This window comes from Dipodomys ordii, unplaced genomic scaffold (genome assembly GCF_000151885.1).
Source record: "Dipodomys ordii isolate 6190 unplaced genomic scaffold, Dord_2.0 Scaffold90, whole genome shotgun sequence".
NCBI lineage: Eukaryota > Metazoa > Chordata > Mammalia > Rodentia > Heteromyidae > Dipodomys > Dipodomys ordii.
Genome location: NW_012267306.1, coordinates 5,949,876 through 5,965,734, shown reverse-complemented (window position 1 = coordinate 5,965,734; position 15,859 = coordinate 5,949,876). Strand labels below are relative to the sequence as shown.

The following is a 15,859-nucleotide window of genomic DNA, read 5'->3' as shown; positions in this document are numbered from 1 at the left end:
TTTACCTTTAGGATTTTATCTGTAGCTTGCAGCCTATGAAAGCTATTTCAGTGTGCCCTTTTTCTCTTTTGTGCCTACGTCACCGATTTAAGGTATTTATTTATTTATTTAATTTGAGGAAGAAAGAAGAGATTCTGTAGGAAACAGTGACTCTAACCAAAGCAGCACGGCAGAAGGTCCAATGGTGGTGGGCGGGGGGTAGATGCGCGAAGGGGTAACTGCAAGGGGGCAGTGTGGTTGTATGGGAGGTAAGAAAGAAAGAAGCTATTTCAGCACTTGCGGAGAATTTTATTCCACCCAAGAAATTTAGGAGAATGAGAAAAAGCAGCAACCCAGCATTCTTGAATGGGCGTGACTGCTCTCCAGGGGCTGTCCAATCACATTCCTTCAGAGAGAGCCATCCGGAGAAGATTGATGAGGGTTGCTAGGAAACCGGAGCGTCTCCCTCCCGCCTGACCCAGAGATTGTTCTGCACAAGCCCTCTCCAGGGGCTCTCAATGTGCAGTTGAGAGGCGTGTAGGGCAGCGCTGCTCACCGGCCTCGCTAGTTCACTTGCTCCTACTCTGTTCCCTTCTTCCCTATTTTCTCTGGCACTGGGCAAGCAGTCGGGCCCCTTGCCCTGGGACCACAGGAGAGTTCTTCCTGGGAGAGGAAGGTTGGCCCCGGCTAGCGCGCAAGCCGGTAGCTCCAGCCACGCTTCGAAGTTGGAGCCACCGCCCTCTCCTCGCCGTCGCCCCACGCCCCTTCATCCCACTCTTCCCAAATTCACCGGCCTTTATTTCGCCTGCGCTACTTAAAGATTTCCAACAGTGAAGCAAAGCAGGCAAACCTCCCCGGGCTCTAGGCACAATAATCCTCTCATCTAGGTACCCTGGCTCACTAAAGACTCTGCAGATACACACCCCTATAAAAGGAGAGAAGAAGGAGGAGGGGAGGAGGGAAGGGAGCAACAGAGAGGGTGGCAAACAGAAAGAAAAGGAGAAGATGCCACAAGGTCCGTGCCTCTGCTGGGAGAGTCCCGATTAGATGCGAAGGTTTCAGCCTGGCCAAGGTGAAGGAAAGTTGGCTTGCGCGTCTAGGAAGTGGGTTTGCCCATAAAGAGGAGGAGGAGGGGGATTGGGCTCTGAAGTGCTCCCCTCCCCCTTTTTGCAAAAGACCACTGGGTCCCCCTTTTCCCCAACCTCCTCCTTCTCTTCTCCTCCACTCCTTCCTTTTCCCACTCCCCCTCGACTCGGAGGTCTGGATGCTGTGCCACCGGGCAGTGGTCCAGCGCGCAGCCGGGAGGGGGCGGGGGCGGGGGGGCACCGTGACAGGAAGCTTCGCGCACAACTTGGCCATTTCGGGGGCAAAATAAGTTCTCCCTTGGATTTGGAAAAGGACAAAGGCAGCCCGGCTACCTCTTTTGTGTCGGATGAAGAGGACCAACCATGAGCCAGAGCCCGGGTTGCAGGCTCACCGCTTCCTCTGCCACCTCGGTCAGCTCCAGTCCCTGTCAGGAGTTGTCAGTGCCAGGTAAGGAGCCCAGAGGGGGACGTGCCCCTCTGGAGGGCGCCCAGCTAGGGCGCTGGATCTGGGGTACCGCGTGGGGCAGGTGGAGCAGGGGAAAGTTGAGATGGAGGAGCAGGGATCGGTCCCCACAATCTGCCCAGAGACGGGAAGGGTGGTGAGCAGAGGCAAATGTGCATTGACTGTGTGTGTGTGTGTGTGTGTGTGTGTGTGTGTGTGTGTGTGTATGCGCGCGCGCACGACTGTATCTCCCGGAGGAGATAGATCTCGAGGCACAGATCTGCAGCCAAGAAGTGAGACACAGAGGGACTAACTAATGCCTTGCAAACCCCCAAAGAGACCAGTTTTCCCAAGCCAGCCACCTCCAGCTCTGCTCTAGCTCAGGAGTCGTGATCTGGGGGCTTGAAAGGCTTTGTGCACCAGAAAACGTGCGATGACTGGCTGGGACGGCAGCAGCTTCGTGTGGGTGTGGAGGTTGTGAGGGGAGGTGGGCACGGCTGCCCGGGTAAACTCTGCAGCCAGGGGCAGCAAGAGGATTCGTCCTCTCTCAAGCACGCTTGGAAAGGAGCCCTAACTCACTGCCCTTTGCTCCTTTTGGCTTAAGAAAGAAAGAAAGAAATCAAAGACTGAGAGCTTATCTCTTCATCGATCCTGTTCCATTTTCTTATCTGACAGTGAGATAACTTCAGAGAGGGCGGGAGATTCGCAATCCAAAAATAGACTGAGTAATATACCCAATAAGCTCATTTCTTAAGGATTTCATGTAGGTGTCCTTCTAGTTTTCCCTTGTGGTAACAATCAGTTAAGAGTCTAAAGTCCAATACTTTAAGATAGATGTTTTAAGGGTTTCCCCCTTTTAAAATATCTTAGACCGTTGTAAAATTTTAAATAAAACTGAATGCTTCTATAGACCTGTGTTCAAGCACTCAACTAATTTGCTTTCTACTCTTGTTCCAGTAGTAACAGATGTGTTTGGAATACATATGTGTACTCCCCATAATTGCAAGTTGGTGTGTGGCAATTTGGAATGATTATGGTGCAGGTTAGTGTGTGTTGAACATTTCAGCTATAGTTTCTTTTCTTAAATGTGTGTGTGTGTGTGTGTGTGTGTGTTATGTGTGTTAGCAATTCCTAGAGGGATATTGTTTCTTTGAGGTGGGGGAAATAGCATCTATTTGGAGAGAAATAGCATCTATTCATATGCCTAAGTCTAAGCCTGTTTTGGTGTATCTGATTTCCTTTTAAGGATGCTACCCGAATTCTATTGTGTGCATAGGTATATTTAATATAAGCATTACAAAAAAACTTCTACTTTGTCACTGCAATAAATGCAATGGTAATAGTTCCTAACAAAGATATTTAGGGCTCTTTAATAATTAATTTTGACCCTATTGCTGTGTGTCTTCTTTCTAAAGGAGGCCAGTAGGTTTTCTTCACATTTTTTATTAATACTAATTACTTTTACAAGGAGTTTTCATTCTTATGGGCCCATAGTCATATATACTGTACCTTGATCAGGCTCACCGACCTCCATCACTCTCCCTCATCTTCCCTACCCCTCTTCCCAAACCAGTTCCAACAAGCTTCATTGTTCCATTTTTCAGACATGCACATAAAGCATTTTGATCATATGAAAACATGGCTAATAAAATTTGAAGATTTGGGGGTTATATACACTATGCTTTAATAAAAAGGTGTTTGCCCTTTATAATAGCAGTATTTTACATTTACAAAGATTTCCCATGTGTGCAGGTCTTCACCGTCCACTGTTGGGTACTCTGACTGCTCAGCAGAGGCATGTACATTTTGAATAGACATGTCCCAGGCTCTCCTGATTCATGTAGCATAGGTACTCAGCATGCAAGATGAGAGGAGGAAGTCTTTTAGTGTACTTTACAAATGAAACAATAAAATGTTTTGAGTGTCTGTATTTATTAGACCTAAAAGAGCATAGTAAGATCTTAGATTGATTGGACCCTCCCAAAAAATGGTATAAAACTTCTGGTTATGAGTTAGACTCTCATCAATGAACTATAAATCTTAAATCACACAAATATTTTGACCACAGACAAAACAAAGGATAATTTTTTTTTCTATTTAAATTGAATGGTAGGTTTTACACTTCAGGGTTATGTCATCATTTAGTCAAGAAAATAAGTGGAAAGCCATACAAACATATTATATCAATAATAAAATCATATCAATAATAAAAATCATACCAATAATATATCAATATCATATCAATAATAAAAATATGCCATATGACTCACTTATATATGGAAAACTTTTAAAGTTGCATGCTAATATGAAAAGAAGTGTAGATTACTTGATTTATCTCAAAATGACCAAACATGACAAATGCATCTCTGACCTTGTTACTGAAATTAAAAATCAGTAAGATGAGCAAGTGCAAATATAGCTCATTTTTATTTAAATTGAAATTAATATTTGTAGTGGATAAAAATCAGATAATTATCCAAAGTTCACCTGTCTCACATCTCTGCTTCAAGGTATCAATGAGATCACATAAAATTAAGAGAAGGCTTATTTTGGTACATCCACAGTAATAATATCTCCCATATTCCCTGGGAACATTTTTCTCTTTTTTCAAGTCAATTTTCCTTTTTCAAAAATCAAATTGAACTATCTTCGGTTTCTTGTTCATTCCTCTAACGATCAGCCACAGAATGAAGGGTGATCTTTTGGTAGAGTTCTTGCTCTGAGATACCAAAATTCAGTGTTTTCTTGGGGATAAAATATTGTTTGTTTTCCCTGCTCAACATTCAAGAAACCATTAAATAAATAAATAAATAAACATTGATACCTAATTTGTATTGAAAGACCAAAGGGAAAGATATATTTATGTACTTTGGTCAGAGTTGCAGGATGAGACTTGCTTTCTACAGGAGTTACTCCCATAAAGGAGTAGTTTTTTAAGTCATAGTTGTTGTGTTATTACCTTACACTGATTTCATTGTACTTTCTCACCTCTTCTGAGACTCTGCTGAGTGCCCCCAATTCTGTATTACATGAATTTGTTGAAATTGCTCCTAAAACATAGCATAAAATGATAGATTATCTTCCAGGACTGAACACATAAAATGAGTCCAATCATACTAATCATTAAGCTGGTAGAAACCATTAAGTCACCTCCTCATTCCGCTTTTAATGTCAGGTTTGTCCCTAAAGCATTACCGTATTTTGGAGTAGCTCAGCCCAGTCTAATTTTAACTGGCTCATGTGATATCTTTTTCTAGAACCTTTGAAAGGCTATTTCCCAGTCTAATGGTTCTCCCTATTAAGAACTTTGTTGTGATACTTAGCCTAATTTTTTCCGAATTCTATTTTACCTCTTTACTAGCTCCTAATCATAGTTCTTCTGTACTATTCCATTTACCTGTCTGATTTTAAAGTGTTCTTCCAACCCTTGTGCAAGACTTGTAAAATATAAAAGGCATTATATAGTTTTAAGAGAGAACACAGGGCAACAGTTCTATATGCAAATACCTTTGCTAAATATTTAAGAGAGATCTTAAGTCTTTTGCATTTATGTGTATTGCTACATATTCGTAGTAATTTATTTTAATAATCTAAGAATGAGGAAATTTGCCTTCTTTTACATTCTTGACCTATGTGGATGTTGAGATAATCACTTCTAAGTAATAATCTACGTGGATGCACATTTCTGAGGCATTTTCATTGCAAATTTGTTGTCAATTGAGCCCTGTCAATGCCACACTACAAGGGAATTCTGTGACATACTGGTGTGATGCTCCACTGAGCATAAGAAGCTGTTGTCATGTAAATTCCACTATTGAAATGAAAGTGATTTCCATAATTAATAGAATGTGCTAGGAAAGTAATAATGTACGTAGTTTGGCAGTGCCTGTTAACACAAGCTAGTAATTCTGTTAGACATTTCAGTGGCCCTTCATACTGAAACCAACTGAAAAGAGCCCTTAGACTTAAGGCCAAGCACATCCCACCCAATTGTCTCTCCAAGTCCCAGGAATTGAAAGGCAAGTTCTATGAGACTGGAGAGTAACAAATAATATAAATCAGGAAATAAATTATTTTGAGCAAATGATATAAATTAGAAAATAAGTGTTTGAGTAGACTTGGCAAGTCCAAAAATACAGGACTCATATATAGTAGGGTGGACAGCTAAAACCACAATATAGTGCTTTGTGCTATAGCTTCGTGAGCATTGGACTATACAGAGAAATATTTATATAGATTTAGTTTAAAGAACAGTGAGGGGAGCTGCCTTTTCAACTAAATGTATTATTAAGGGAATAAAATAAGACTTTATGGAGTAAACACTTTTTAAATCAGTATTCTTCCTCCTGAAGTCTCCATGTGTTTTTATAGTGCCATTCATCACAAAGCGGTGAGTACCCTCAGAATGATTTTCCTTAGAAACAAAGGGGAAATCAATTTTCTTGGTATGGGAAAAGTAGGCCATTAATACACTTGTGATCTCACCTTGGAACAGAGAGGCATTCTAAGAAGCCAATGTCTACACAGAATATACTTTTCTCATCAAATGGACAAAATGGAACTTGAAGTTATACTGTACTTGAAAAAGAGAAATAAATGCAGAAACCATGAAGATATAACCTAAATACAAAGATTAGACCAAAGCATTATGCTTTGAAATAAAGCCATACAGACCATATAAGATGATCCTAAGCAAAATGAACCCCAAGATAGGGACACAAGAGGTTTTATCTTTCTTGCTAATTGTTTTTAATGTACTATGTGATTTTTTTGTTTCTTTTGTATGTTCTTCCCCCATGGTATAACCCCTGTTTTCACTCTGTTTGATTCCAGTGCCCTGCATCTTGTATATCCATTTTCTTAATTTGAGTAGGGGGAGGGAAATAAAAAATGTTGAAATAAGGATACAGAATGACCCATTGTTAGAACAAGATGTACAAGACACTATGTTGAAAACAAACTTTACAACTTCAGGGTGGGGGAAGGGAGGAGGTGGGGAGGCGAGGAGGGAAGGGATGGTAGGGGGAAAACAAAGGAGGGAATAACAATGCTCATGTAACTGTAACCCTTCTATAAAGCATCTTTACAATAAAACATATATATTTTAAAAAATAAATAAAGTCATATATAGAGAAGAGAGCTCCACAGGAAATATAAAGTAGCACTTATCTTTAATTCCTTGTCAGTTACTGTCACTGTCACTGCCTTCACACATGCCACACACATGAACACAGTTGAGTAAGTGCAGTTGGACAGATACATATATCCCCCCAATATTTTTTTTCAAAACCATGACACTAATCACCTTGTTTTCAAGAATTGTACCAATATACATAGCATGGAAATATTAAATGCATAACAATTTCCAGACTAGCAATAAATTTTAGATATAAGATTTGAGGAGACTCATATTACAAATAGCACCAAAAAAGAAAAGGCAGTTAGTAAGGAAACAATTGATCAGAGACATACCATGTGTGACCCAGATAAGATTCAGAGCATGTAACAGGGACACACACACACACACACACACACACACAATGTACAAAGCTATACAAGTATGTGTGAAGTTGTGAAAAATCTAACTTGTACCAAAAAACCTTCAAAAATCGAACTTATAATTCTATATTACAGAAGGGTTACCAAAATACCAACTACTTGAAAAAAATGTCTGATCCTGGGCTAGGCATGGTGGCTTACACCTAAATTTGCAGCTGCATGGGAGGCAGAGGTAGGATGATAGGCATATGATCTGAGACTGGCCCAACAAAACTGCTAGGCCCTACCTAAAAACAAAACTAAAAAACTGCAAAAAGATCTGGGGGTGTGGCACAAGTGGTAAGGCACTTACCTAGAAAGCACAAGACTCTGAGTTCAATACTCAATTTCTCCAATAAAGAAAAAAAGTCTTATCTTTCATTTGACAAATTAATTTAGGTACAAACTTTATATGTACATACATAGACTATATACTTAGTACTTATTTAGATATTTAGGACATACTAATTTGATTAGATACTCTGCTAGATATTGTGATGTGAAAAGTCACTGATATGTCTCAGTAATAGGTGACCATTATTAACCAAATGTTCTGTAGTAAAACTCCACTGTAAAGTGACATGGATTATCTGGTTTAATGCTACAAGAACCTCATGAGACAAATGTGATGAGCCTCATCTTAGAAGAGAGGAACTGAAGGCCAATATGCAAGAACTTCTTTTTAATGCAAGGCATTAAAATCAAATACTTTCTTACTGTTGACCACTAACCACGAACCTCCACAGTGCTTCTTATCTCCATTTATGTTTTTCTGCCAAGCTTCATTTCATTCACCAAATATTCAAGTCAATGACACGTTACAAAAAAGTTGGGGATGGGAAAGAACAGTGACAAATGAAATGGGATCCGGAATAGAGTTGCACAGGAAACATGGCTTTCTACTCTCAGTCGAAGAAAGCCCCTTCTGAAAAGCAGACTAATGCAATGGAAGGAATAAAATAGAACATGAGTTACAATTAACAAGGAAATATCTATGAAGATGGTAAATTTATTAGTAAGCTTAGAAGCAAATGCCAGTGCTGAAAATGTGAGAAAAATACATTTCCTGGAGCCTAATATCAATGAACGTCACAATCTGTAAAACTAAATACAGTGAAAGAGATACTGTCTCACAAAGAGCCAGCATGGGGTGAATAACATTTCTACTTGTTAAAGCTAAAATGGTTATTTCTCTCTTCTTATGACCTAATTACTTCCCACTAGGAAAACAAGCTGATAAAAATGTTTTATAGACTAGTAAAATTTGAAATTTCTTTACCCAACTGGAATAGCAATAGTTCCTCTTTGTGTAAGAAACTCAGTAGTTTATATATTGGGGCATTTATCCATAACAATTATCTATCTTTCTATCTATGTATAAATGGATAAACTGGAAAGGCTCAGGCAATGTCCATTTAACACACACCACGAATAGGAGAAGCTAAATGACCTTTTGGTGTTTCCAACAGCTCATTCGGTAGATCTGCTCTGGGAAGAAAAAGAGAAAAAAACTCTACATCTCAGATCCTCCGACCTTGGTGCTTTCCCACACAAGCAACCTGCTGCTTAATTGCAGAAAAATATGCTTGTTTTCACACAACCAAGGAGCTGAACCATGAGTCTTTTCTTGAAGATTTTTCTCTGATTTGTAATTCATACTAGAACACTTCATAGATATTTAAAAAAACCAAATAGATATTACAGAGCTGTCCTTCCATCTGGTAGGAGCTGTTTCTTTTGATTATTAATATTACATAGCAGATAGATTATTAGTGATATTTTGTATTTTGCTTAACAGTTTCAGGTCACCATGTGTTGGTATATACAACATGATGCGAGCTGCTTTCAAAAAAATATGTCAAAATATATGCCAATTTGAGAGATGGCGCTACAAGGTCTGAAACAGTTGGAATTTGTATCTGCCTCAGGGAGAAAATGAGATGTGTAGAATATAATTAATTGCTTCTATTTTGAAATATATAACCTTCTTTTCAAAATGCAGAGACATTGCTTCTGATGATTCCTTAATCCCAATGATTTCTGTCAAGCTAAGAGATATTGGTGACCAGCTCACACCTCACTACAGAGCTGATAATGAGTTAAGACATGGGACTTAGATCTTGACATATCTGTACCAAAAACAAAAAGGTTTTGAGGAATGTTTAGAAACCTCAATTCTCAAAAAAAATCTTCAAATTTTAAGCTAAGATATTTCATCAAGTACAAAAGAACCTATCTTTTTGGATCTACCTGGTGTGCTAACTTGTGTGTACTCAATACACTCAGAATTTATAAGCTCATTTTTCATCAAATTAACTTGCTCCATTTGGTATGGAAGGGGTAATTAATAATTTCTGAATTAATGCTTATTTTATAATTTTGTCTAAGATTAAAAACACCCTTGACTGTGATTTCCTGCATTCTTATAACATAGTAATTTGAGAGGAAATAGATTTTCTCTGTAATTGTTGAGCAAAGGAAGCTCTGGCAGGAAATAGATTAAAATGTTATCAAATATTCACCCTCCCTATAATTCTTCTTCAATTATCCTAAACCTTTGTTCACTTATATGTGATGTAGGAAGAAAACGGACAGTTTTAGGTGTTTTGATCAAGTAAGAAATACAAGAAAGTTGAAGAAAAAAGAACGATTTACCTTTCCCTTTCCTCCCAATCTTCCTACCTATTGAACAAATACAACAGTCTATTTGTCTCCAATGCATATAGTATTTGGCTAATTATTGCCCAGAACAGGCTGTATCAGAATCACTTTGAAATTCACATGAAATGAAGTGGGCAGATACCTCCATTGCCAATGGACACAAATACTTATTTAGGTTAGAGTTTAAGAATCCACATATTAAACAACCTTCAGATTATTTTTATATACTATTTGGGCAACATGATTGGTTTAGGTTGCCCAGGTTGATGCAAAAAAAGGTCATAAATGATATTTCTTTGTGGAATCTGAAAAAAATCTCTATTTCTAGAATCTGAAAAGTATGAAACTGAGGTACCAGAAGACGTGTTGTAGACCCTCTTCTCAGAAGTGTGATATTTTCCTGTGTTCAGATGAAGAAAAGAAAGCAAGAGATCTCTGTTCCTTTCCTTAAGACTATAGACCCATGAGGAAAACTCTTTCATATAACTCCAATCTAAACCTAATAGCTCCAATACCTCACTTCCAAATACTATTACAACAGGAATTAAATTGGAGGATATAAATATTTAGCCTATATGTTAGTCATACAGAGAACATCCAGCAAATTGCTTATTCCAATTTAGCTTCCATAGCATTTCCACTCCAACTGAATTACCCAGTTGTCTAAACTGAAATTTACAAGCCCAAGTATGAATTTATTAAGTTCAACTAATCAGGCATGGTTTCTATGAGTTGTATGAGTAGATTGTTTTTCTAGAAACTTCACAATATTTTCATTGCATGGCAAATTTTTTACCTATAGAAAATTCCTATAAAATAAACAAACATATAGAGTGCAGTCTTTTGGACATTGTTACCAAAAAGCACTCTCCTTTTTCACCTTTTATTTTGTATTTTGTAACTGTAATAATGAGACATTGAAGAGAGAAGTTATTGATGATTGAAGAATTCCTTTAGAATTTCTTCTACTTAAAAGTCAAATTGCCTTTATGGCTATATCTTGTGTGTAAGGAAAGTGGGAAAAAAACATTATTCTTTGCAATTCTCCTCTCTGCCATACAGAACTTCAGAGTGGCAGAAGACAGAATCTCATTTGGCAACTTCCACATTCCCATTCAGCGTCTACTTCGCTCAAGTGAATGGTTGTTTAGTTGAGGTTGCCAGTCCTCACAAAGATGGTTTTCTAAGCAGCACTTAGATCGACATGGGTAAAATGCTGAAGAGAGAGTGTTAGATGGGCCACAAGGAGTTCAGGAGGCTGGGCTGGAGCCATCAGCTTTAGTGTCTACATGGTCTAACTGACTTCTTTACCGTCACTCAAATTCCACAGTGAAAAAATCATCAAGAAGCAAAGACTGTACCCTTCATTCTCGCATTCTTTGAAAGTGACATAAATATGCTAAGTTCGAAGGTATAAGGCATCCCCACGGAGCCTGACTTGCTTGACCTTCATGATGGCTGCAGATATTTATGATGACTCTGGCGTTGGTACTTCCGTTGCACCCTCCCACTGACAAATCAAGCTATGTGTATTTAAAGCTCAAACTCCCAGAGGTACTGGACATCAGCATCTAACATCTTCTTTCTAGGTAATAGGGGAAGCATCATCATTTACCCAGAAAACAGATGAAAATCTTGGATTTGCCAAGCCATTTTCCTCCTGTTCGACTCTCTGTTGGTTCCTCTTTTGTAACTTAAATAGTAGGGAATCTTTTTTTCTCTCCTCCACCACAATCAAAATCTAGACCAGGCTGTCATTGCTTTTCTCACAATCATTCTTAACAGTTTACCCTCATCTAATTTCTCTTGCTTCTTTCAATTGTTTATTTACTGGATAACTAATAAGCACCTCCTGATAATTGCTTGCACTTAATTGTGCAAGTAAATCCATCACTAAACAGCAGAGCTAAGGTCCCATGAAAAAAATGTAATGATGTGAACTAAAATAAAACAAAATGTAGAGAAGCTTGATGAATAAATAACTTTTTGCTTCATTCCCAGGTTTTAAAAGAATTAAATGCTACACTTATCACTTAAAAATAATTTGTAAGTTCAACCCTAGAAACCTTTAGCAGTCAGCCTCCAGTTTTTCCTCCAGTTTCTTCCTCAATACCAACATCTACTTCTGCTTCACCCAAGATAGGCTTTGTACATCATTGTAGTTTAATTTCATTTTTATTGCATTTTTAAAGAATTTTATTGTGAAAATACTGTACAAAGGGGTTACAGTTACATGAGCAAGGTAATGAGAACATTTCTTACCCAGTATTGTTGCCTCCTCCTTTGTGATTGCATTTTCTTTTCTTTTTTTTTTTTTTTGGTCGGTCGTGGGGCTTGAACTCTGGGCCTGGGCGCTGTCCCTCAGCTCTTCAGCTCAAGGCTAGCGCTCTACCACTTGAGCTACAGCACCACTTCCGGTTTTCTGGTGGTTTATTGGAGATAGGAGTCTCACGGTCTCTCCTGCCCGGGCTGGCTTTGAACCGCGATCCTCAGATCTCAGCCTCCTGAGTAGCTAGGATTACAAGCGTGAGCCACCAGCGCCCGGCTGCATTTTCTTTATCCATTTTCATTACCTTCATAGAGTTTAATACCTAGTCCAATCAACTTCTTTATTATACTATTTTTAAGTGGTTATACAAAGGAGTTGCCATTTAACAAAGCAGTTTATGAATACAATGCATCTTGATCAAGGCTATTCCTTTCAATATTCTCATCCATCTCTTCCAACCTGTCCCATTAAGCTATATTTAAGTTCACTTACAATGCATGTTCTAATTATGTGCTCTTTATCTTCCCCCAAAAGCAGTTTTTATCCAAAATGTCTATATATTCCTATGTTGGCAAGAATAATGAAATATATTTTGACATGACTAATAGGGAGGGAGAATAATAAACATTTATTTATTTTTATTTCTCAATTGCACTTTAAAATGTATTCCATAAAATAAACTTGATGGAATAATAAACTTTAACTTGTAATTAGATTTTATTGAAAAATTAGTGTTTGCCTAGACAATGGAACAATTGAAACTTTGAACATTAGAGTTGATTTTTTTCTCCACTTTCATCAGGAGCCTATTTCAAGCTAGAAGCTAAAAATGCCCAAATGTTCCTAGGGGTATTATTCACTTTTCTTTGTTGCTCTGACAACAAAGTTGCACGCTCTGACCCTTGTGAAGTTAGGAGCAGTACAGGTTATAGGGGGAAAAGATGTTCTTTAAGACTAAATCTGTGTGTGTGTGTGTGTGTGTGTGTGTGTGTGTGTGTGTGTATACGCACAATAAGACTTCTCTGTCTCATTGCCAACATTTTTAACAGTTTTCTTTATTTGACCACACCCTCTCGGATCTTATTCTTTCTCCACCTAAACTTTGATGTCCAATAGCCCCTCCAGACTTTTCTCATGGTGTGTATTTCCGTTATTCGTAGCTGACTGTCAGTACACAGAAAACGCACATATTGTTGCTGGGGGGCGGAGGGGGGCTCCTAGGCATCAGAACTAGCCCAGTGTATCAATACCTCTTTTTCTGCCTCAGTACTGAAATATCCAGCAGCTACTCCTCCCTTATCCTCTACATTGCCCAGCCTGGAGTCAGAGTTAACTGATTTTTAAGATGCTATGTTCTTTGGAATTCTTAAGCATTTGTTGATATTCTCTTCCTAGGACATTATGAAATGTAATACATTCACTTGCGTTAGATGTCATGTTTTTCCTACTTGGCTATGATGATGAGAATTTGGCAAAACGCCTAGATATTAGCTTTCTAATTGATGCTTCTTGAATTATGAGTTTAGGAATACTGTTTACATAAATAGCTTATGATTTTTAGAGGAAAACATACGTGTAAAATTTTTTATCTTTTCTCATTAACATTTGTTGTATAGTAATTGAGTTTACTGTGATAATTTCATACAGAAATTTGTTGTGTATTGATCATGCTAATAAATCTTTCTTCTGCTCAGGGCTCTACTCCCCAACTCCACTCTGCCTGAGTACTCTTCCAATTCCCTAAAAGTGCTTCTTCATTTGTTAGAGACAGAAAGAATTGAAAATATTGTATAACCTGAAAAAATGTTCATATAGTTCTACCTACATATATAAAGACTTAACACAAACCTGTGTCTATGAAACAGTTTCAGATGTGGTTAAAATATCTGACTTCATGAATAGAATTAGCTCCAGCTAGACTATATATATTTGGTGCTTTTGAAGTTTGTAGTTTCTATGATTCTGTGGTTCACATGTCTAGATAACTAAAGTGTATAGTACAATTCGTATTCACACACTTTGAAGGAAATAAACACTTGTTTGAAAATATCAAGCACTTAAGGATCTCTCATATTTATGCAATAACTGTTTACATTTCATATAAATCCAATAAATATATTCATGCAAAATATCCTTTTCAGCAAGGTCTATAGTAATACACAGAAAATACAATAATATTTAACACATATTTGATGAAGAAAACTTATTGTCATTTTTAAGTTTAATCAGCGAGTACTTTGCAAGATGAAATATTAATGTAATTTCCCCTCCTACATGTGTTGCACTTTAAAAATAAGACTTGTTACATTTTTAATTTTAATCTACAAATAACAATGTTTTCCTGGAGACATTTTGGATCTCAAACAAAACAACTTCATATAAATATTTTAAGATTTGCCATTAAAAAGAGGGATTCACTGAAATGAATCCTTGATTGTTGTCTTCTACTTTGAAGGTATCAGGCAAGATACTGAGGACAGATGGAAGAATAAGACCCTCTACTGTTCTTCAACTAAGAATATACTACGGGGTGCTGATGGCTCACATCTGGAAACTAGCTACTCAGGAGGCTGAAATGTGAGAACCACAGTTCAAAGCCAGCCCCAGCAAGAAAGTCCATGAGACTCTTATCTCCAACTAATTATCAAAAGCCTGGAAGTGAAACTGTGGTTCAAGTGGTAGAGTGCCAGGGTTGACCAAAAAAAGCTTAGGGACAGCATCAAGTCCCTGAATTCAAGCCCCAGGACTGGTACAGGCACACCAAAACAAAAAAAAATGCAGTCATATTAAAGAAAGTAATGTGCTAAAATGTAACTAGAGTAAAAGAAAAAAATACGGAATACTTTTATTATCTTTAAGTAATTGTACAAAGGAATTGCCATTCCACAAAGCAGTTTATGAACACAGTGAGTCTTGACCCCCAGCCAACCCTCACTTTTCTTAACTTTCAGGATATATATTGAATTTTTGCCATTTAATAAAGCAGTCTATGTATACAATAAATCTTAATCTGTGTCATCCATTTAACATCTTCACCTGCATTCCATCTATCCCTTATTTTATTTTTCTTAATTCTGTGGTATATACAATGAATTCTTGCCTGAATTCTATGCCTTTGTTTGCTTCATTCTTCTAGCCTTCTTCCCTTAGCCCCACCTTTGGTCTTGCAAGTATCAATTTCCTGGTATTTATTTTGTTGGGCTTTGACTTAATATTTCTAATGAATTATACTGTCTGTGCTTTCCATAGAGTCAATTATACTTCATTTAATTCCTATGTAACTGCTTGCATACCACACATTTTACCTGCCACAATTGAAGTAAACCATGCAACTTATCTTTTTCTGGGTCCAGCTTATTTCACTTTATATATATATATATTTTTTTTTCCAAGTCTTTCAATTTCCTTACTAATGGCCCAATGTCATTCTTTCTGATGGATGAATAGCATTCCATTGTGTACAGATACCACATTTTCTTGATCAAATCATCCACTTGAGGGGCATCTGAACTGATTCCATATCTTGGCTGTGGTAAACAATGAATATGGTTGCACTGGGGTGGCTTTACTGTAATCTTGTTTTTGCCCCATTGGATAAATGCCCTGGAGTGGAATTGCTGGGTAGTTCTATAGTTAGCTTTTTGAGGAAACTCCATACTGCTTTCCAGAGAAGTTGAATAGCTTACATTCTCACCAACAGTGCAATAGGCAAAGTAGTAGGGTATAAAAGCAACCCACAAAATGCTCTTCTGCATGCCAACAGTGAGGCTGAAGATTGAGGGTGAAATCAGAAAAGCAACTCCATTTCTAAGAGCTAAAAATAAAATCTTAGGAATTAACCAAAATTGTGAATGATCTCTACAGTGAAAATGACTACAAATTTGA

At 37.8% G+C, this 15,859-nt stretch overlaps 1 protein-coding gene across 1 annotated transcript in view; it reads left to right on the top strand.

Moving 5' to 3' along the window:
* Positions 1-1,189: 1,189 nt before the first annotated feature.
* The window catches only part of Grm3 (glutamate receptor, metabotropic 3), a 210,290-nt gene continuing 195,620 nt past the window's right edge, over positions 1,190-15,859 (top strand). The window contains exon 1 of the mRNA XM_013026027.1: positions 1,190-1,512. The gene's annotated coding sequence lies outside the window, so the exon portion shown is untranslated. The remainder of the gene's footprint in view (positions 1,513-15,859) is intronic.